Source organism: Hypanus sabinus, chromosome 2 (genome assembly GCF_030144855.1).
Source record: "Hypanus sabinus isolate sHypSab1 chromosome 2, sHypSab1.hap1, whole genome shotgun sequence".
In the NCBI taxonomy this organism is placed as follows: Eukaryota; Metazoa; Chordata; class Chondrichthyes; order Myliobatiformes; family Dasyatidae; genus Hypanus; species Hypanus sabinus.
In genome coordinates, this window is record NC_082707.1 from 88,033,642 (window position 1) to 88,058,053 (window position 24,412).

Genomic DNA, 24,412 nt, shown 5'->3' on the forward strand with positions numbered 1-24,412 from the left:
GAATTTACTGTATGGTTGTTTCCTTCGAGCCAACCTTGCTTTAAAATCTTCGTGACCCAGCTTCTTGGCTAGCTTCTCCGACGTTTTTTTAAATATTGGTCCGGTGATTTCCACACCTCCTCCAATTACAATGGAAACCCACTAATTGATGGCCTCTTCAACATCCGGATTATCACGCTTTCACCGTTGAGATGTTTCCTGTTATCCCTGCGTAATGCTCATTCTTCTCACAGTAAACCTTGCGGAAGTAGAGTTCATCACTCCAGTTATCTCTGCCAGCTGATAAGCGGTGTTAGGCGGATGGTCCATTAGGGTAATTTTTATGGCTGGTGTCAGATCTTTTCGTGGCATCTTGGCAAGGGTCTCAAATTTGTTTTAAAGTGAAAATAAAAGCAAAATATTTTTTTTAAAAATCGCTGTTTTTTGAATCAGCGTCCTTCGGCCCAAATGGTGACTTAACACAAGCATACATAACCATTTGCTGGAAGCACGGAAGTGCACATTACTGACCGTCTCCTGCAACAAATGTTTGAGTGTCTCAAACAAACGAAGCGAATCCTGTCTATTTTCTCAATTTGTGTTTGTTCTTTGTCCCAAATAAGCTCTTGCCCCAATTAATCGCAATCCACTGTATATTGACGCTAAAACACTGCTGATATTTTACCTCCTCGTATGGATCAAGCCTTTGAACTATAAACACTTTACAGATTACAGTGTAAAGTTGCAGTTTTCGAAGTGACAAATTAAGTGTTTTTTTCCCCTTTGGTTAACAGAGCTGAGAATTCAGTTAAAGGTGCACACCAGGAGTTTAAAGGATGTTCGGAGGAGGCCCGGTACCGGTCCGGGAAGCCTGCCTAGCCACAGCCCGTCACCATCACAACCAGTACCCGTGCCCAGGGGCAAGGCCTGTCAACTGTAAATACACACGCACGGCAGTTCACTGGGGGCCCAGCCTGTTCGGTGTACTCACTCGTTACTGTCCGGTTTGATCCGCGGCCTTTCCTGCTCTGTGCGGCCCGCCTCTCCAGCAGGGCGCAAGCGCGCTCGCCTCCCGGGTCGGAAGCGGCCAGGGCGGGGGCGAGGATGGAGCCGCTCCGCTGGTCCTGGCGCCGGCACTCCATGCCCGCCGGTGAGACGAGCGAAGGGAAACGCGGAGAGTTCATGTTCCTTTAATTGGTGTCACTTCAACTTTAATTAAATAAAAGAATATTATACAGGAGCTAAGTGGGAACAGTTATTTTTGGAGTAGTCTACATCTGACATATGGAGTGTGGTTTAAAGACAAACTGCTCGGGGTACAGGACAGGTATATTCCTGTAAGAAGAAAGGACAATGTGACAAGGCAATGGAACTTTGTGGTGAATTTGGTCACGATGAAAAAGGAAATGTATGTAAGGGTTAAGAATTTAAAATCAAATGGAGTCTCTCGAAGATTATAAAGAAGCTAGAAAAGAACACAAGAAGAGAATTCAGTCAGCCCAGAGGGGTCATAAAAAGTTTTTGGCAAGTAATATTAAAGAGGACCCAAAGGCATTTCATACATACATGAAGATCAAGGTGATAACTGGGGCAGGGAAGGACCACTCAGGGATAAAGGCAGACATATGTACTTTGAGGCAGAGAATGTGGGTGAGGTCCTAAATGAGTACTTTGGATCAGTATTTACCAAGGAGAAGGACATGGAGGACAGATGTTCAGTGTGGAGTGTGCTAATTTTCTAAGGAATTTCAAGATAAAGTGGTTGTATTGGGCCTTGACCAATATTTTTTTTTGTTCCCTATAGCAAGCAGCAGGCGAGGTTTCAGAGGACTGGCAAGTAATTAACGTTGTTCCATTATTCAAGAAGGAAAATAGGAATATTCCTGTAAACAAGAGACCGGTGAGTCTTATTTTAGTAGCAGGGAAGTTCCTGAGGGTGTGAGGTGAATTCTTAGGGATAGGATTTATGAACATTTGGAAAATCATAGTCTAGTTATTGACTGTTAGCATAGCTTTGTGTGAGGCAAGTCATGTTTTACTAACTTGATTGAATTTTCCAAGGAGGTGATGAAGGTATAGCTGTGGATATTGTCTATGTGGTGTAAGGCTTTTGATAAGGTCCCTCATGGGAGGTTCATCCAGAAAACACAGTGTATTAGCATATTGGATTCAGCATTGGCTTGCTCATGAAAGATAGATAGTGATGTTCGATGGCATTTATTCTAGCTAGAGGTCTGTACATAGTGGTATTCCGCAGGGATCTATACTGTACTGGGACCTCTGCTGTACATAAGCAACACACACAAAATACTGGAGGAACTGAGCAAGTCAGACGTCATCTATGGAAATAAATAGTCTTTACTGATGATAAGTAGATTGATGGTTTTGTGAATAACATAGAAGACTGGCAAAGGATATAGTGGGTGAAGTCTAACTTGTCCAAATGTGAAGTGCTGCATTTTGGGAGATCAAATGTAATGGGACTGTATACTTTTAATGGCAGGACAGGTTGATGTGGAAACAGGGCTGGAATTTTCAGCAGTTTAACCCTGGCAGACATCATGGTTTCTAACATAGTGGTCTGCGTCATTAAGGCCTAATTATTTTATCTGATCCTGCCCTCTCATTAAGGCCACGCTTTCTCTGTTGTGAAGATGTTGTTTATTCTCACTGCTTTCTCTGTTTCACTGTAATTTTACTATGTAGGCTCAGACTCATTTTATCTGGCATAAGCGATATTCAAGAATAATTTTTAAATAAAATCAGAGAAATTTGGGGAAGATTTAATGATTAGGTAGGGGTGAAACATTTTTTAAAAATTCAAGTGTAATCACAATTAGCTGTGGTTGACAAGGAAGAGGAAATATTTTTCTTGACCAAGATTCTCAGTGAAGCACTCTGGTTCCGTCAGCTGCATAGGTCTAGGGAAGACAATCTCCAGCCCCTCCAAACGTGTGGGATTGAGATGCAAGCCCACCCCAAAACCCTGTTTGTGTGGATGCTGCATGATTCGTTACCCTGTTACAAATAAATACCATGATATAACAGACAGGACATTGCATACAATTAAATGATTTAGCTTTATAATACCTAATTAGACAAGGGTTAGTAAAGAAAAAGCAAGAAAGGAAAGGGAAAACACGAGGAAATCTGCAGATGCTGGAAATTCAAACATCACACACAATATGCTGGTGGAACACAGCAGGCTAGGCAGCATCTATAGGGAGAAGCACTGTTGACGTTTTGGGCCGAGACCCTTCATCAGGATTAACAGAAAGGAAAGATAGTAAGAGATTTGAAAGTAGTGGAGGGAGGGGGAAATGTGAAATGATAGGAGAAGACCGGAGGGGGTGGGATGAAGCTAAGAGCGGGAAAGGTGATTGGCGAAAGTGATACAGAGCTGGAGAAGGGAAAGGATCATGGGACAAGAGGCCTCAGGAGAAAGAAAGCGGCGGGGGGGGGGGGGGGGTGGAGCACCAGAGGTAGATAGAGAACAGGCAAACAACTAAATATGTCAGGGATGGGGTAAGAAGGGGAGGAGGGGCATTAACGGAAGTTAGAGAAGTCAATGTCCATGCCATCAGGTTGGAGGCTACCCAGCCAGTATTTAAGGTGTTGTTCCTCCAATCTGAGTTTGGATTCATTTTGACAATAGAGGAGGCCATGGATAGACATATCAGAATGGGAATGGGACGTGGACTTAAAATGGAAAAGAAAGAAAGGGGCCCATTTGAATGAAACAGTCTAACATGCACAAGTTGGAGCTCATGGTTTCCCCTTGGCCGATCCTCCTTCGATCTCCCCGGGCTTCATCGAATCATGGCCCTGCTCTGGGTTGAGTTCTATGACCTCTTCTCTCTGGCATCTTCTCCCTTCATTTCCCACCAAACAAAAGACCCAGCTCACACCAGTGTCAGGCACACAACCCAAAAAAACACTCCCTTCATTGGACAGCTCACGTTCCAAAGCACCCATTATCTCTGACCATAACCCAAACACTGCTTCTGCAGAAAGACCATTACGTTAGCAGTGAAGCCTTTCCCAGGGTGTTACACTCTCACCCCACCAAAATTAGTCATGTCTTCATGACATTGAGATAATTTTCCATCCCTTCATACAAAGCTCAAAGTCCAACCCAGGTGTAAATGGCTTGACATAGCTCACCAAGGCCATAGGTGCCACACACTGTTCCCCCCCACCCCCCAGTGCTACATAGGCCAGCCTACCTCGGAGTCTGCTGATTCTTTGAGACCTCCTTAGCCCATCGTCTACTTCTTCAGGTTCAGACATTCCGTGGGATACATCTGGTCTACCTGGCGAGGCCTCTCCCGGTCTACCACTCATGCTCTCCTTCAACTCAAATGCCTCTGCCACTTGGCTGAGCCGCACTTCATCCCTTCATGATCCCACTGAAACCCTGTCTGTCTACAGATAGTCCCTCCCAATTTCACCTGACACAACGTGAGAGGGGTTGGGAATCCCTTCCTCAATGAATGGGGAGTTAGCAAAAGGCAGCATATACCACACCCCCATTTCCTCATCCTCAAACTCCGTATCCCATTCAGGGGCAGGGGGGCAGTCTAACTTCTCTTGCTATTGGTCCTTCAGTCACTCCGTGTCACTGCAGCGTCCTCTTACTAGGGGTACGCTCCAGGTCGGGCTCTGGGTCAACTCGCACCTCTTGTCCCAGAGGCAGAAGGTGGTTCCGATGGAGAATCTTGACAGGCCCGTTCCTATCCTCTGGTTTCACCTGGAAAACTGGTATGCTTGGCATCTGACTCTCAACTATATAATGCGTAGACGCTCAGTGGACAGCCAACTTGTGCTTCCCAGGTAGCCCCAAATTCCTATGAGGACTCAGTCTCCCAGCATGAGTTAGGAGAACTTAACCTTTTGATCATACCTCCTCTTATTTCCTCGATTCTGCTTGGCAGCTGCGACCCCAGCTAATTCATAAGCCTTTCTCAGCTCCCTTCTCATATCACCCTATACTTCAGAGAAGTTTTCAGTGGTAGGTCTTCCTAGTCAGTCCCAAAACAAAGGTCGATGGGCAACATCACCTCACGCCCAAATATCAGATAATATGGCAAGTATCCAGTAGCTTCATTTCGTGTACAGTTGTAGCAGTGGACCAGATGTCCAATATGTGGACTCCACTTGTTCTTCTTGTCGATTTCCAAGTTTCCGAGCATGTCTAGCAAGGTCCAATTAAACCTCTTGGGCTGGGGATCATGCATAGCCTCCTTCTCTGCTATAACAATTCTTTAATGTGACTGCTGTGAGATTGGATGCAGATTGTGACAGAGAGTGGTCTTTGACACACAGACCCTTGTCATTCTGCTGTCATCGTACTGAGTGTGTGCACTTCAATATCTTCCCCCTGGTATATTCTACTAAAGGCTCCTAAAGAGTTTGGCTTTATGGTGCCTTTCCTGCCGTACATGGTGGAATATTCCATTTCATTAGTAATGGGGATGCGTAAATGTGTTGTGTTCTAATTCATATGTAGTTATAAGTTAACTCTGTGGGTAATTAAAGAAGCTATGGCCTGGTGCCTAAAAAGCAAATGGGCAGACCACTCTGAGTAGCAGGGAGAGAGAAATCGACCTGCCATACTGGACATAGTATGTAGCTATAATTGTTTTCTGCTAAGTATCTTATAAATATTGTTAGTTTTCATTTTGCTAATTTCACTAATATTTGTAAGTTTGATTCTTGATGCACCAGATAAACACCCTTGCATGAAAGTGCTAAGCAACTCTATCCATCTTTTCTTCGGTCAAAACCCACGTACATAACAATAATTCACATTCAGTTCTGTGTGATTGAATTTCAGAGGTTTTGTTCTCCAGTGTTGGGGTACAGCTACTCGGCATTAATGTCACAACATACATAATTTGAACTGCAACTACTGGTTGCAGTGCATATTTAGACATGAAGTACGCACACAGACTGACGACGTCCCTTGTGAAAGCTGATTTGGATTGCTGAAGCTGATCACATTTTCTGCCCAAATATGATTGCTGGCCATTCAAAGCGCTGTATAACTTTAGCTGTGCTACAATAGTGTTATGTAGCCCATAACAGGTTAAAAAGAACCAGCAGAAATGAACACACCTGGAGTCTGAGTCTTCCGTTATAAACTCTATTTTATTAGTAACTATATGAATAAAGTAATATAAAACAAGGTAAGGTAAACAGGTTAGCAAACTATATGCATATATATAGGTGAGTAAATAAGGTTCCCAAGCTTTGCCAGCTCAGCTGATTAGGTGATACAGTGTTACGGTGGTATGGTAAGTAATCAGATCAGTTCTGGAATCTGGTTTGAGTAGAGTTGGAGAGAGAGAGTTAGTGTTGGTTTCTCTTCCAATGCCGATGCCGACGTCAATCCTCCACGTCGTCCTCCTGCTCCCAAAACTTATTTAAAAGTCACCAACTTGTGATCACAGAAAAGGGGACCATTTCCACGGTAATGCTATCAACCCAAGCCAGGGCTGAAGACACCAACAGCATTCCACCGGTTACTCCTTTGTCCACACTGTGAGCAACATCCCCACCCTTGTTGTGGGCACACAATGCTCACCAGTGTCCTCCTTGCCTCTGGAGTTGTGTGCTTCCTGTGTGTCTCTGGTGTGTCTGATTAAGAAGTCGACTGACCTTGCATATATCTTCAAGTGCAGAACAGGAGCTGTCCATCATATAGCTCCGCCTTTCAGTTTCCAAGGCAATTCAGACTTTCTGTTGCTCTCTCTCCCAGAAATAGCACACAAGCTGTTCACTCCCTCTCTGTCTCGTTTAAAGGAACAGTCCACTTTAGAATAATCCTTCAGATCTCACCACACCTCTCTTCTTTTAGGAAAAATTTTGATGAAACAGCAACATTTTTGTCTTTACTATCGATTACACAGCTTAAAGCAATACATGCGTAATTATCAGTTAACATAGCAAAGCATTGCAAACTTAAACTTAGCACCTAGACAAACACTGCTATAATATTGTCAGTACCTTTCATGTATTTTACTTCCATGTCATATTCTTGCAAGATCAGACTCCAGTTAAGTAACTTTCTATTCTTATCCATCATTTTACCCAGAAACACTAATGGATTATGGTCCGTGTAAACCACAAGTGGTTTCTGCGCAGGACATATGTAGACATTGAAATGTTGCAATGCCAATGTAAAGGGGATTTCTTCTTTTTCTTTGTTACTGTGTATGTAATCAAAATGGCTTCTTTGTTTTGTTAAAAGCAGGAATGCTTCTTTGTTGCGAGAGAGTGCTGGAGGCTTATTTGGGTTAAAATTTACTGATAACGGGAATTGTATTCCTTTGTAAACCAATTGGGATTAATGTTGTTCTTTCTTCTGAGTCTGTAAGCTATTGTTGGCGGGCTTTTGGGGAGATCGGCGCGAGGGGGTGAGAGAGAGAGGACGCGATGCTGTAAACTGGGCGAGGAACGGACCCCAAGCAGGGGTCCGAGGCCAGGAGGTACTCTGAGGAGAGGGGATGAAGCTAGATGTACTTGGTTGACCACTTCGGATGGTCCTAAGCTGCGAGTCGAGGAGTTCGGAGGGGATCGAATGGTGGCCAAAAGACTTCAGTAATTGAGCTCCAACAGTTGTGCACGAAGTGGTTTGGACTTTGATAAGTTTTGTGCCTTTTCTTTATTTTTTTCTTCATATATACTGTATCGTTATTAATCACTTAGTTATAGTAACCTTTATAAATTGTACTCATTTAATCGCATATGGTGTACTGTCTGTTTTTGAGCGAGGCGGGGACATCACACAGCATCCACACCAGCTGATTACCCAGTTTGGCGGGGCCGAAGGCTGCTCCCCCTAGACGAGAATGAGCTGAGCGAGCCTGAGGCAACCCAGGGGGTTACACCAAAATGAGTGCTAGCAGTTCTTTTTCAACAATGGAGTAATTTTTCTGATGTGCATTAAATTTCTTTGAGAAACAATCTACTGGATGTTCAATTTCATCATCATCCTTTTGCAACAATACTGCCCCGGCAGCTTCATCACTAGCGTCTACCGCGATTGAAAATGGTTTATTGAAATCAGGTGCTTTGAGCACAGGGTGATAACACAGGATGGTTTTCAAGCAGTCAAGTACCTCCTGGCAGAGGTCATTCCACACAAACCTTTCACTTTTCCTTAGGAGTTTTGTTAGGGGGTGAGCGATGTCTGCGAAGTTCTTACAAAACTTACAGTAATACCCGACCATTCCCAAAAATCTCCGCAATGCTTTCTTGCCCGTCGGAATGGGAACCTCAGCAATAGCCTGAACCTTGGCCTACACAGGTGCCAGTTGGACCTGGCCTACTACATAGCCAAGATACGTGACAGTGGCATGGCCAAATTCTCTTTTAGCAATGTGTACAGTGAGATTTGCCTTTGACAGCCATTCAAGCAGTTTCTCTAAAGCTGAGATGTGCTCCTCCCAGGTGTTATACCATACAACCAACTCATCAATATAAGCCCCTGTATTTTCTAAACCTTGAATAACTGAATTCATCATCCTTTGGAATGTCCCTGGAGCATTTTTCATCCCAAGGGGTAAAACATTGTACTCATACATCCAGATGGTGTCACAAATGCAGATATTTCTTTAGCCCTTTCTGTTAAAGGAACACACAGTAACCTTTCAACAGGTCAATCTTTGTAAAGTATTTAGCCTTCCCCACTCTATCAATACAATCATCCACTCTTGGGATGCGATAAGCATCTGTCTTAGTTACTGCATTAACCTTCCTGTAATCAGTACAGAATCTCATACCCCCATCTGATGTAGGGACAATCACGCACGGTGACGCCCAGTCTGAAGTGGTTGGCCTAATTATGCCAGCTGTTAGCATGTATTCAATTTCTGGTTCAGCCATTTTATTTTTGTATTGGTTCATTCTGTAAGTTGCTGCTTAATGGGATCAACTTCGTCTACAATTACATCATGCATCGCAGCTGTACACAGTCTTGAAATGTCAGAGAATAAACCTTTATACTTGTTAAGCTCTTCAGTTGTTTTCGCTGCCTGGACTGCAAATGTTGAGTCTTTCCATCAAGATTTTTCAAAACATCAGAATTTCTGAGTCTTGTGGAAATTACAAGGAGTTCATCACAGTGATCTGGTATCCCAGTACCAGACACCACAATCTCCTCCATTGTCATAACAGTATCACAGGTGCAGGTTCGAGGTCATGATAACCCTTGATCCTATCTAATGTTCTAATAACAATTCAAATTATCAATTTTCTTAATTATTTCATATAGTCCACTAAATTTCACTTGAAGGGGGTTGGTAAGGAGAGGGAGCAGCTTCAAGACCCTTTCTCCCCCATGTTTCATGTTTATCTGAGAGCGCTGTAAATTCTGCTTTGCAAGGTCACAAGCCTTGTTAAGTCTGTCTCTGAATTCCAAAACATAACTAAGCACGCTCATACTTACATTCTGATTTGACCATTGCTCTCTGAGTAGGGTCAAAGGAGGCACAATGTGCTTAGCTCCCAATTCTTTAATTATCCCCTCGAATGTTTTCGCAGTAAAGTTACTGCCCTGGTCAGATTGGATTTCTTCAGGTAGACCCACCAGTGTGAAAAATTTTATAAGGACTTTTACCACAGACTTGCAAAAGTTCATAACATCCTTTCTTAAATTAGACCAGTAGAATTCCTTCATAATCCTGTTTACTATCTTCCTCACTCCAAAGTGTCCACCTGAAGGTATACTATGTGAGACATGTTTAAAATCTCAGCCCTGTAAACTTTCAGGACCACAACTCGATGTTCAATGGCCCAGTCCTCACTTGCAGGCACAGTAGGTGATCTCCACTTCCTCACTAACACCCCATCCTTAAGATAATATCCTACTGACTCTCTCTGAACCTCCTCTTCTGTGAGAGCTGTCTCCTTTAATGCAGCAATTTCAGAATCTCGACTTTGTTCTACTATAAATTCATCCCTGGTCAAGGTCAGACCTTTCTCATCCTTACTACCAAGATCCTGATGTAACAAGGAAGGTAGAAAAGTCTCTGAGAAATTCTCATAAATTAAATCCCTGTCTTTGCTAAATGCATCAGCGGCCCTTTTAGACATGCTTCGGGTCATTGCATGAGTGAGGTTCTCATCAGTATCTGTGCGTGGGTCATCAGCCACAAGCTTGCTTGTTAGCTGTACTGCTGAATAAATTTCACCCTGGATAAGTGCCAACCTCATGTTTACCAAACTCAGTACCATCACTAAGCTTACAAAGACCATGTTTACATTATGAACATTTCCAAATAATCTATCTGTCCTGTTTCTGCAACTTTTAGCTCGACTCGTCTCCATAGTCATGCAGACAGGTGGCCTCGCAAAACCAAAACAATCTTTTCACATCGCAATGGTGAAAAACAATTCCATGACCTTGCAGCTGTTTACTTTTTACTATGAAAACAGAATTCAACAGTTTCACACACTTCTTTAACAGGCCATTGTCCTGCAAGCAGGGTCAAAGGTCGCAAAACTTCCCAAGTTTATTTAAAAATCCAGAAACAGCACCTTTCTCAATACTTTCAATAAAATTCATATCACCAGCTTTCACCTCATCACCAACTTTTAGAACACTGTCTGACACAAGTGACTGAGAATCCTCAATTTCCACTGGCACCAAGGTTAACCCTTTATTCACTGAACCAAGTCCATCTGGCTCAAAAAGAATGCATTCCTTTTCAACTGAGTCAGACACCTCAGACCTTAACTGAGTTTCAACACCTTGGAAGTTCACAGGTGCTTCAACAACCTGAACACAGGCAATCTAAACAGCTGCTTCTTCGAAGCTTTCAATACCAGTCCCAGTTTCAAATTCCAGGTTCCCCTGATCCTCCCAGCTACTCTGTCGGAAACTCCCATCCTGAGTAAACTCAACCTTGTGGGTTAAAACAACCTCGTTTGCTAACCTAGCAGACTCCTGCAAGGTAGTGGCATCTTTTTCATCTTGGTATGCCCTTACATCATCAGGAACACACTTCTTAAAGTCTTCAATCACAACCAGCTCTTTCAAGCTGTCCAAACCCTCAGTTACCCCTTCCAAAGTATACCAGTGACTGAAGTACACCTGTTTTTCATGGGCAAACTCCACTTAAGTTTGGCTCCCGGACTTCCTCAAGTCCCTGAACTTTTGTCTATATGCCTCCGGAACCAACTCATGGACTTTAAGCACTGCATCTTTCGCTGTATCTTAATTCCTTGACTGTTCAAGGGTCAGGCCAGAATGCGCCTGCTGAGCCTTACCCTTCAACACACTTTGCAACTTGACAGCCCACTCATCCCGCCACCATTTCCGAGTCTGGCCACCTTTTTGAAGTGTAGGAAATAGCGGTCGACTTCAGCTTCATTAAAGGGTGGTACTAACTTAATTTCTTGGCTGATATTAAAATGTTACTACCAGTTCATTACCCCTACCGGACACTTGTTTTCCTGCCTCTCTACCCTCATGTAACCTCTGCTTTTCTGCTTCATCAGCCTCCTCTACCCTCATGTAACCTCTGCTTTTCTGCTTCATCAGCCTCCAGCTGTTTTAATTTCAACTCATACTCATACTTCAGTTTTGCTACCTGGACCTGAACCACAGCCTTAGTAAGTACTTTACCTTCAGCAAACATTTCCAACAGCTCCTCTTCAATGCTGTGCTATTAACAGCTGTAGCTGAGCTTTCCTCATGTGAGTGGTCACTTTAACCTCTAACTTATGAGTAATTTCAAACAGTACATCCCTCTTAGCATCTTCCAACACCTCCGGGGTTGGTTCTGCCACAAACTTACTAACCTCAAACTCCATTTCTGCTGTTAATCCACTCATACAAATTGAAAGGGAATTTCCCCAATCAAATCAACTCATCAATCAAACTCCCAAAAATTTTTAGAATGGCTCCCACTAATTTTTATTCATCTTCTGGAGGAGCTCCCAATTTGCTCATATCCCAGACGAGCCCCCAATTTGTTATATACCTGTTAACGGGTCAAAAAGAACCAGCAGAAATGGACATACCTGGAGTCTGAATCTTCTGTTATAAACTCTATTTTATTAGGAACTACATGAATAAAGTAATATAAAACAAGATAAGGCGAACAGGTTAGCAAAGTTTATGCATATATATAGGTGAGTAAATAAGGTTCCCAAGCTTCCCCAGCTCAAGTGATTAGGTGATGCAGTCTTACAGTGGTATGGTAAGTAATCAGTTCAGTTCTGGAATCTGGTTTGAGTAGAGTGTCACGTACCCCGTGACCAGGTTACCAAACCAGCAGAAATGGAATAATACATTGGAGTCTGGTATTACTGTAACTAAAAGTGTTTATTAGTAAGCTAAGTAAAACAATACTATGAAATGCAAATATAAATAAAACGGGTTAGCAATGATATATACAGAAGTGTGGAAATAGGAATCAAAACCAAGCTCTATCGAAGTCTAGAGGTAAATGAATAGTCTTATGATGGTGCAGAGTTCAGATCAGTTTAATTTAAGTCGAGGCAGTTGCTGTTGTACCGTTTGGGGGGGGGGAGAAGATGGGGAGAGAGGGAGAGAGAGAGAGAGAGATGATGCAGTTGCAGGCAAACCTTCTGTTGTCTTCTTGTCCTATTGTGGTCACTGACTGTGACCCCTCCGTACCAGGCCAGACTGTTCTTCAATGGTGAGCCTGTCACTCAGGGGAGGGTGGACATACACACAAGCCCCCACCGGTCTGCCTTCACACACTGTGAGCCTCTGATTGATTCCCCCTAATCGATCCTCCAAACCCCACATTCATGTGGGTGCATAATGCTCTTCCAGTGTCCTGTGGTGAGTCTGTTTGTGCCTCAGCAGACTTGCCTTTTTATCTCCCCTGACAGGGTATCAGCCATCCATCAGCTGTCCATCACCCGGTACAGCCTTGCTTTCTCAGCAGGAATCCACATGAGCAGGCAAAAGAAAACATCCTTGGAGCAAAGTAAACAATTAGAGAAGAAGCCATAATACAAAATTACTCTCTCTCTCTCTCTCTCTCTCTCTCATTATCTGCATCTGCAGCAGGATGCCTCGCCCCCCCCCCCCCTTCTTCTCTCTCTCTCTCTTGTTAGCAGCATGGTTCACGGGAGGTCAACTCTGGACCCCATCTCAGCCTGGTTTGCTCATCACACATCACACCCCCACCCTTAAAAGAATTTTTATGGTGGGAAAAATTCAGTTGTAAGGTACATTACAGAGTCTAATATAATACATAAGTAGCCATTAACCAAAAGAGCATCACAAATATAATTTCAAATCTAACAATCAGCAATTACATTATCAGTCCCCTTTACATGTTGTATCTTTATATCAAATTCTTGTAACATCAGACTCCAACTTAGCAGTCGCCTATTCTTATCCTTCATGTTAGTCAAAAATACCAATGGATTGTGATTAGTATAAACTATCAATGGCTTCTGTGCTGGACAAATGTAAACCTCAAAATGCTGTTATGCTGGAATAAGTGACAGTAATTCTTTTTCCAGTGGAATAGTTTTTAACTTAGGTGTATATTACAGAGTTTAAACTAATAAATGTGTGATTATCATGTAGTACATTACAGAAGCGTATACAAGTACTAATCTCTATTTCACTTTTAAAGTTAACATTCAACCAGTCAATCTACCATGATATTGTCCTTATCTCTCACAAGCTTTGTCACAAAAAAAAGTCAAATTCCTGCAGAACCAGATCCTATTATTCAAAGTGGTGTTTGGGTCAACCATTGTCTCTTTTCCACTTCAAAGCAGAGCACTTAACCCTCATGGGATCAGCTTGCTTACCAGCTTGGATAAGGCTTTAACAGACCCCCTGCACAGGTGCTAGCTTATCACCAATGTTTTCCAGACTAAGCCCATTTTCTGAACTTCCAAACAACTCATTAATTTTAAGGTAGTCATTAATTTTATCTTCAAGATCTTTAAGTCTATTAGTTTCCAGTTTAATATCTGCAGGTGATCTCTCTTGGGCAAAACAACACTTCAAGTTTTGCCTCTCCAAATCACATACTTGAACAACATCACTAAATTGCTTATCTTTAAATTTCAAAACAAACTGTAACAGATTAGCAGGCACCTTGCTACCTACCCACCATCCCTTCATCATGGTCAATGCTTCTAAAACCAATCCAGACTTTAAATTTACTTTATTCAAAAGTCCAGTAACACTTTTCTCTTTATCTTCAATAATTTTCACATCACCAGCTTTCATCTCATCACTAACTTTTAGAATACCGTCTAACACAAGTGACTGAGAATCCTCACTTTCCACTGGCACCAGGGTTAACCCCTTACTCACTGAACCAAGTCTATCTGACATAAAAGGACTGCATTCCTTTTTAACCCATTCAGACACCTCAGACCTTTCCTGAGTCTCAACACAAGGTTCAGTACCCTGTGAATCTACAAGTACCTCAACAACCTGAACAAAGGCAAATGGGACATCTGCCTCTTCTCGGCTTTCAATACCAGTTCCAGTATCAAATTCCAAGTTCCCCTGAACCTCCCAGCTACTCTCTGGGCAACTCCCATCCGGAGTAAACTCAACCTTGTGGGTTAAAACAACCTCGTCTGCTAACCCAGCAGACTCCCCCAAGGTAGCAGCATCCTTTTTATCTCAGAATGCCCTTACATTATCGGGAACACACTCCTTAAATTCTCCAACTGCAAACAGCTCTTTCAAGCTGTACAAATCACTAGTGTCCAACACTGGACCTTCCAGCTGCCACAGCCGTTTCTCATCTTTGCTCTGTGCCTTCACAAAGTCTTTCCTTGACAACGATAAATCTGCCTCGACCCCCTTACTCTCCTTAACTTCACTGTCCTCTAACCCCTTCTGATACAGGGACAGTAAAAACACCTCGGCTAAATCAATGTTTGTCTCAGCTAAATTAGGGTTTGTCTAAGCAGCCCTTCTCGCCGTGCTCCAGGTTACTGCGCAAATGGGATAAACTTCTGAATCTGTGGGCGGGTCCTCAGCACTTACAGCCTTACTCGTGAGCTGAACTGTTGGGATCACATCCCCCCCCCCCCCCCCCCCGCCAGGTCATTCCCGAGTAAGACATCCACATCACGTATCGGGAGTGCAGACCGCACCCCCATCGTGACTGGTCTGGACACTAAGTCACACTTCAAAAGTACCTTATGCAATGGTACTATCTCGGTCCCTTTTCCAACCCCTTCTATCACCACGTCCCGGTCTCGGTTTCAGCACTGAATTCCAACACATTGTTTAGGATTAAGGACTGAAAGTCCCAGCGTCTCTCCAGATTCTCACTGGCACTGAGGTTGACCCCTCCTTCACAGATACCAACTCATTCAAAAGAAATTTCTCACATCCTTCCTGAACTCAGCTTGACTCCCCCTCCTTTAGCGGCACTTCAGCTGGCTTAATGCAGGCAGTCAGGATTGGCGCCTTTCCCTCCCCTGTCTCTTTCTTTGGAGCTAGACACTTAGATGCTATGCGGCCAGCTTTCCCACAATTATAACACGTAAAGCTGGGAAACTTCCTTCCAGTCTGCTTTTCCTCCTCCTTACCCTTTCCACTAGTCCCCGGCTTATTCTCTGACTTAGCCGGTGGGCTTTCTCTACCATCCCTACTACCTCTCTGGTAGCTCTTACTTGGAGGAAATTTTACCCTGAGTGTTAAGGCATAATCGTCTGATAACTTGGCAGTCGCAGACAGAGTTTCTGCCTCCTTCTCGTCCAAGTACGTCCACATACCCTCAGAGATGCAGCTTTTAGACTGCTCAATCATTATCAACTGTTTTAATTTGTCCAAATCCTCACTGGCCCCTTTTGAGGCACACCGATGCTCAAAGTACATGTGCATTTCATGGGCAAACTCTAAATACGTTGAAGGTCATGATTTAGAGCAGAGATAAAGCAGAATCAATGCAAATTTTCTTGAGCTTAGATGAATGAGAGTTAACCCCTTGAACCTATTAAATTCTTGGACTTAACATGGTAGATGCCAAGATGATGTTTCCATTGTCTCAGGTGTCTGGAACCAGAGAATCACTTTCTCAAAGTAACAGGTTTACCATTCTGCTGGGTGATTTGGAAAGTTGTTTCTCAGGAGCCCCAAGACTAGAGGTGTTCTCCAGGGATTTAGGCCCATCACTATTTGTTATCTATATCAATGAAATAGATAAGAATGTACAGGGTATAGTTAGTTAATTTGCAGCTGACACTAAAATGGCTGGTGTCCTTGACAGTGAAGTCGGTTATCAGGATTTGCAGAGGGGTCTGAATCAGTTCTGTAAATGGACCAATTAAATGAGTTTGGTTCAGATAAATGGTGCAATTTGGTCAGGTAAAAAAAGGGTAGAATGTTGATAATGAATTGTACTGCCCTGGGGGTGATGTTGAACAGAGTGATCTGGGAGTACAAGTACCTGCTTCCCTGAAAATTGCAGCACAGTAAACTATTGAAGAAAGCTTTTAGCATACTGGATTTCACCAGTCAGAGAACTGAGTATCAAAGTTATGCTTTGGATTATGTGAGGCTGCAGATGGAATTTTGTGTTCGTTTTTACTATAAAAGATATGCCAATATGCTGGGACTTGAGGGATTGAGTTACCAAGGGAGATGAACAGGTTAACACTTCTTTCATCGAAGCATAGGAGTATGAAGACCGTTCTTATAAAGGTGTATAAAATTATGAGAGGCACAGGTAGGGTTAATGTGCACTGATGTGGTGAATCAGTAGTGAGAGAACAGGTGTTTATGGTGATTATATGACTCTATGGCTCCATGACCATAAAGAGTTTTTTTTACTCAGAGCATTGTGATTTTTTTTTAAATCCTCTGCCTAAGAGGCTGTGAAGTATGCTTGGGAGGTCAGCCATGACAGATCTCTGGATATTTTGCTATGAGAAGAGTTAATAGATATTATGCTAATGAAGAAGAGTGAGACTGAAAGTTAAATCACAATATTACTGTTTGACTGAGGAAACAATAGCCTATTCCGGCTTTTCTTCTTGCAGTCAGAATTTCCTAAGCCATGTGTCAAGGTTTGCAATGCATTACAACTCTCACTGATTCCTTGAAATCTGCAGTTCTTCCAGCAGACACTATTAAGCCAAAGAGGTAATGCATACTTAGAAGGGGTGGTGGGTTTCTGGACTGTCAGGCAGTGATTAACTACATTATTGTGGTCTTCTGAGCCCTCTTCAGAATATGGAGCTGTACCCAAACTGCTGAGATCGTGCCTCCTTTAGTATGTGATGTGTATGTAATAACCAGAAAAATGTTCACCTGATCAATGTTATGAAGTTGTGGCATCTAAATAACCTTTTTGTATTTGGGAAGTGTATGTTGCCCTCCTTTCTGCATCTGCTCCGTATGGATTGCTATAGCTGGGAAATGAGGTGTTCCCTATTTCTGGATGATGTGGCAGAAGCAAGCAGGGAAGGCTCGAATGTGATGGTAGGTGCAGGCAGTTGGTGAGAATGTGAAAGGCCAGGTGCACAAAAGGAATATGCCAGCAGGTGGCAATGAAATGTGGTATTCTCTGGAGGGGCTGTCAGTCTCACTGCCAAGAATTTCTCAGGAGAAGCCTTTCAGATAATGACTGGGAAATCCCAGGCAAAGCTTTGCAGTGACAGTGCCCATAGAGTCATAGAGAGAGTTAACATGCAAGCAATTCCTTCAGGCCACGTTGACTGCATCAGCTATCCGAAGGGTTGGCTTACACTAATCCTTCTCCAACCCATTTCATTCTGCCACCCATATACAAATTAGGGGAGGTTTAGTGTGGATCTGAGAAAGGATTCTTTTTCACTCAGAATGTGGTTGAAGTCAGAATTAAACCATGTGTGAACAGTATTTAACATGTACCTAGACACAACAGACTAAATGTTAGAAAATGTGACTAATGTAGATATGAACATAATAGTTGACAAGGATGTGGTGGGCTGGGTGGCTCGTTTCTTTGCTGTATGACATTGACACTTTAGGAAGAGAAGTCACTACAAGCAGCAAAAGTGCCTATAGGAGATTTTCCATCTCTACATACTTTTCCCAATGTATCCTCACTCTACGTCACATCTGGTAGGAGTGTGTTCACAGTTGTTTCCTATCTGGCAGCCCCTGGTAGTTCCTACAGGAGCTACCAGATTAACAAGGATTGAGGGACTAGTCTGAGGGTGTTTGACATGGTTCGGTGGAAGCAAAGTGCACATTCTGCAGTCTGGGGTTGTGTGGAGTGAACATTTCACATGCTCCCTTAGAGTACTGGTTGTAGCGCCTTTGTGTGATGACTGTAACCACTACAAGCAGGGTTCTCTGGATGAACTGTCCTTCACTCTTGGAGGAGACACAGTGGACTAGAACATGGAAAATTAGAAAAAAATTGAAATTAAGATAATGAATTAAACTTTGTCTATTCTACCACAAGTAAATCTAGAGATGGAAAGGTTTTGGACCCAGGTACTTGCTGATGGCTGCAGATTAGCATTGCTCTGGAAATATGGGGGCATCTACCTGGATACTGACATTATACCATTGAAGTCTCTACCATTTGCTGACTTTGTCTGTCTAGAAGGAGCAGGAAATTTCAATAATGCAGCATTGGGATCTTATAACAGTCATAATTGGTTTTATTGGGCATGCTTGAAAGATTTTGTGACCAATTATGCTGGAGGGATTCAGGTCAACAAGGTCCTTGTCTGATTACTCATTTTCTGAAGAAATGGTGCAATGTTGATGATCCAGCTACCTTCACTGGAAGAGAATGCAATGGCATCTCTTTATGGATCACAGAATGGTTCTACCCAATCCCATATGTTGCATGGGGAAGGTCCTATGCTCACTGGGAAAAGGAGGATATAGAACACACTTTCTCAATTGCATATGGAGCACATGTCTGGAATTTTATGAATTCTGCTAAGAAATAAACTGTTGCTGGAAGTGGGGCACCAATCGAACACTTTTTCCAGGTATATTGTCCAACTACATATAAAAATATCGTTTAGTCCAGTAATACTTAAATAATTTAGAATCTGAAATTTTACAATGTATGACAAAAGTAAGATACAAATTTTCCAATATCGAAAGATGTATATTGTCTATTTCATTTCACCCTCAATTGTAATCAAACACCAATTTTCAACTTCAAGTTTGTGTGACACACCAGAGCAGTGAGGGCAGTTGGCAGTCACCATGCAGTGGCTGTTCCACAGTTAACTCACTGCAGAACAGGAAAGCAGCAGCATTTGGCAGACCTTTCTGTAAAAATGTATTAAGGTTAGAGGAAACTTTTGAGATTACCAGGGCACTTTGTTGCTTTCCCTGGAAGAAAAATAAAGATATCAAAATAAAGAAATTGTTCACATGCAAAGAAAATTATAAACGCTAAAGAAAATGCTGACAAAAGAAAGATAACATTTAACTTCATGATGTGGGAAATTGATTGAAATGAAAGAGGACATAAAGTCAGAGAACTCACTGGAGTACAGCTTGCTTAAGACTAGTTTCCCGTCTCCAGGTGTGATTGTCCATCAGTGGTTGTCACACAGAAGCTCTCTTTATTTCAAAGTTCAAAGTAAATTTTTATTAAAACAGTACATGTATGTCACCATATACAACCCAGAGATTCATTTTCTTGTGAGCATACTCAACAGATCTATAGAATAGTAACTGCAAGAGAATCAATGAAAGACCACCCAACTAGGGTGTTCAACAAGAGTGTAGAAGACAGCAAACTGCAAATGCAAAAAATTAAGAAACAATAATATCAATTAATAAGCAATTAATATTGTGAACATGAGATGAAGCATCCTTGAAATTGAGTCCATTGGTTGTGGGTACATTTCAATGTTGGGGCAAGTGAAGTTGAGTGAAGTTATCCTCTTTTGTTTGACAATAACAGTGTCTTATGTGCTCTTGTTCATTGCTACTCAGTTTAAATTTAATAATTAAAATCCACAATCACCCAAGGTAAGCATCTCTTACGCATAGACTAACAGTGGATTAATTACTGCAAATCTTAAGCTTTAACAAATTACACTCTTGGAAGTGGCAACATGGCATGCAGAAGCTTTTAATGGAAAATCATGTCTTTGTGCATAATTCTGCTAGCAAGAAACAAAAGCATTCAGTGGCTAGGTGAATTGAATACAAAATTGGTAATTGGTTTATTATTGTCACGTGTACTGAGATACGGTGAGAAGCTTTGTCTGTGTGCCATCCAACTAGATCATTCAATTTATAGTACAAAGCAGTAAACAATAACAATGCAGAATACAGTGTCACAGTTACAGAGGAAGAGCAATGCAGGTAGACAAATAAGGTGCAAAGGTCACGACAAGGTCAATTGAGAGATCAGGATTTTGTCATACTAGAGAGAGTTAATGCTTTATGTGTTGGTAATGAGGTCACATCTTGAGATAACAAATTAGCCATGATCTTATTGAGTAACAGAAGAGCTGAGAAAGTCAAAGGTGCTCGCCCCACCTTTTAAAAGTTTTTACAAATTTCAGGCAAAATTGCTTAAAAAATAGCCTAACAATAACATAAAAAGGCTCATGTTGAAACTGTTGGGGGTAATTAGAAGGATTGAGATAGGCATGGAAAGAAGAACGTAAGAGTGCTAATTAAAAATCCATTGAATTGCGACATGATTCCACTCAGATGATAAAACATGCCCTTGTTACTGCAGTCAGTGACTGAGATTGAACTTGTCCACAATCATCCATTCATAGAAACATAGAAAACCTACAGCACAATACAGGCTCTTCGGCCCACAAAGCTGTGCTGAACATGTCCTTACCTGAGAATTTACCTAGGCTTATCCATAGCCCTCAATTTTTCTGAGATCGATTAACCTGCCAGAAGTCTCTTAAAAGACCCTATTGTATCCACGTCCACCACTGTCACTGGCAGCCCATTCCATGCACTAACCACTATTTGTGTAAAAAAAACTTACCTCTGATATCTCCTCTGTACCTATGTCCAACCACTTTAAAACTGTGCCCTCTCATCCTAGCCATTTCCGCCCTGGGAAAAAGCCTCTGCCTATCCACCTGATCAATGCCTCTTATCATCTTATACACCTCTATCAGGTTACCTCTCATCCCCCATCGCTCCAAGGAAAAGAGGCTGAGTTTACTCTGATTCTCATAAGGCATGCTCCCCAATGCAGGCAATATCCTTGTCAATCTCTGCACCCTTTCCACATCCTTTCTATAGAGAGGTGACCAGAACTGAGCACAGTACTCCAAGTGGGGTCCAACATTACCTCTCGGCTCCTAAACTTGGTGAAGGCCAATGCACCGTATGCTTTCTTAAACACAGAGTCAACCTACGCAGCATCCTTGAGTGTCCAATGGACTCAGACCCCAAGATCCCTTTGATCCTCCACACTCCAAGAATCTTACCATTAATACTATATTCTGTCATCATATTTGACCTACCATAATGAACCACCTCACACTTATCTGAGTTGAACTTCATCTGCCACTTCTCAGCCCATTTTTGCATCCTATCAAAGTCCCGCTGTAACCTCTGACAGCCCTCCACACTATCCACAACACCTCTAACCTTTGTGTCATCGGCAAATTTACTAACTCATCCCTTCACTTCTTCATCCAGGTCATTTATAAAAGTCACAAAGAGTAAGAGTCCCAGAACAGATCCCTGAGGCACACCATTGGTGATTGACCTTCGTGCAGAATATGACCTGTCTACAACTACACTTTGCCTTCTGTGGGCAAGCCAGCTCTGGATCCATAAAGCAATGTCCCCTTGGATCCCATGCCTACTTACTTTCTCAATAAGCCTTGCACAGGGTACCTTGTCAAATGCCTTACTGAAGCAATGTGTTTAGTCACATCCTTAAAAAATTCAACCAGGCTTGTAATGCACGACTTGCCTTCCACAAAGCCGTGCTGACTATTCTTAATCGTATTATGCCTAATCATTCATTGCACTTTTCTGAAGAAATTGCCTTCATTGGGAGAAGTTGCTATGATATATGTTACAAATTCTGCTTCCTGCACAGCACTTTGTACAAAAATTGATTTGTTATACAAAAGGTGGTCAGATTTTGCCCCCCAGATGTTACTGTTGCTAATAAAATGTTTCCTTTCAGCATTAGGTGGGACTCTTCTAACACAAAATGGAGAACAATTGACTGGTAACTTCGGTCATGAATTACCCTTGTCGTACCCACAATGAATTTCATATAAAGGAACTTTTGATGGCTTCATTTAAAATGCAATACCCTTTTTGATGCTGTTGGGCTATGATTGGGAATGGAAATCTGGGTTCTGTTTAACCAGGAAAGTTCACCTTTGGATGCTCTTGGGATATCTGGGTTTTTATCACCTCAGAGCTGAGCCAGGGCATGTGAATTATTTATCTTTGTACTTCACTGCTATCCAGCCTACAGTGACCCCTCACCTGCTCCCCTTGGGCTTCAGCTTGCTTCTTAAACCATATTAGCTGAGATTCAGCCTTTGACTGTGGAATCGGCCTCACTTGTGTCTCAGATTCTGAGCTGCTACTCGCAAAAGTCGATTCTGCTGGTTTCTGGTCTCTGACGCAAGATGCCAATCCCCTCTGCCTCCCACAATGACTCTGCTGAGACCTGACCTTACCATAAACTCTGTTGGTTCCACCGCCATTCTCATTCAACTAACATTGATGCTCTGTTTCCAATTAAATTGCACACCTTGCTGTTCGTGGAATTCCAATCACAGCAGTCCAGACACTGCTGATGCTAAGGAATTTGGTTCAGTTTCAGGACAATTTAGTAAAGGACTGGAGTAACCATTGCAAAAGAGGCAAAAAAAAAAAGGTTTGAGAGGGCGCCAGCCTTGGGAACTGAAAACTAATGCCTTCAGCACAGTGTGAACACTTAAGGTTTCTGACATACAAAACACAGGAGAAGGAAATTCATCTCACAGCATTAAATTCATCACCCATGTCTCATCTCAACCTAACTCAGAACAACAACATCTAAACTGAGGCTTCATCATCTGCTCTTCTCCCTGCACCCAATCTGGCCACAGATGGAGGCATGGTGAAACAAAACGGACTGAGGTCTTACCAAATGGAAGGCAACTTGGGTAAGTGTCAATAGACAGTGATACTGGGGTTGTTTACCAGAGGGACATGAAAACCAGTGGGATGGTTTAGGTGAAAGGGAATTGAAATGGATCAATAAATAGCCAGGGGGAATAACAACAATTTGGGAAGAATTGACAAGGTGTCTCAACATCTGCATTAAAGCAGTGATGGGTACTGTTCGGTTTGGTCCGCAAATTCCAAACCAAGAAGCTTCACTGTCGGGGGCACCAGAAAACTGCATGAGATAGAATGAGCTTTGCACCTCTGAGCACAAACAAAGGCCTTTTATTTCAACACTGTTGGGGTCTGTGTGATGTCTCAGGGTGGGGAAAATTGAGTCTGATGGTTTCAATATTAGGTTGTGGGCTGGAGTTTTGCGAGGGTAATGAATTGGATTTCCATATCCAGAACTCCTGCACTTTTTTTTGGGAGCACATTTAATCAAATAACTGTGATCCTATTGACCATTTCAACACAAGATTTTTCCTTCATTTGAATACGTCCTCTGATACTAACCCAAGTTCTAACCTTTTTGTTAAGACCCTGTTTGTTGAAGCTTTGCATTCACATGAACTCGTGAGAATAGATTGTGGTAGAGAGAGGAGCTAGGCTGGGGTCATTTAATCAAGCAATAAAAAGAGCATGCTATTTTGTGAATTAATAAGATGTGGTAATATAGTAATCACTGCTAAGCAAATCCACTGGGTAAAAGTAACTTGGAATATAAGTTTCAAGCTTAATTAATTACCATTCAATCATAGCTGAATATTGCCAAACAAACCAGTGTTACTTTCTGAGTCAAGGTGTAAAACAGCACATTGCACATAGTAACATATGGTTACAATATAAGAAAACGTACAGTCACAAAAATAGTGAAAAATATATAGTCCAAGTCCCTGAGTAGTCTTGGTCAAGTTTGTTCTTGCACCATGCGAACACAGGAAGGCGCACCAAGCAAGTGAATGAATATAAATTAATTGAAGTGAGAGCAGTTTTCTGGAGTAGTCTGCCAAGGAAACAGCTGCAGAATGGGCAATTTTAAACCTTTTCAAGTAAAGAGATAGAATTTGTTTGTGATCCAATTATGAGGAATTCTCTAATTAAGAGTGATCTTGTCACGATGGAATGTTTAATGTGAGAGTATACAATCTTGTGAAAAATCCAAATGTAAATAAATCCGATTACTTTGTTATGAATAGTAAATTAACTGTGCTTGATTTAAAATTAGAATTCGAGTTACAGTCTTTCAGTTTTCCATGTTCGCAGTAATCAATGTGTTAGCTGTCTGCAGTAGAAAAATAGAAACCCTACAACACAATACAGGCCCTTCAGCCC

General features: G+C 42.2%; 1 protein-coding gene, 1 long non-coding RNA gene and 1 pseudogene across 2 annotated transcripts in view; 2 read left to right on the forward strand and 1 right to left on the reverse strand.

The window, feature by feature from the left end:
* Window positions 1-1,100, reverse strand: part of scly (selenocysteine lyase) — a 48,315-nt gene extending 47,215 nt beyond the window's left edge. Inside the window, exon 1 of the mRNA XM_059950144.1 lies at window positions 971-1,100. The gene's annotated coding sequence lies outside the window, so the exon portion shown is untranslated. The remainder of the gene's footprint in view (window positions 1-970) is intronic.
* LOC132381040 (uncharacterized) lies at window positions 1,065-22,560 on the forward strand. The gene is made up of 3 exons (XR_009507903.1): window positions 1,065-1,129; window positions 1,784-1,879; window positions 22,098-22,560. It is a non-coding gene; the product is annotated as an uncharacterized LOC132381040 (long non-coding RNA).
* On the forward strand, window positions 15,967-18,981 carry LOC132390614 (alpha-1,4-N-acetylglucosaminyltransferase-like; annotated as a pseudogene).
* Window positions 22,561-24,412: the final 1,852 nt, after the last annotated feature.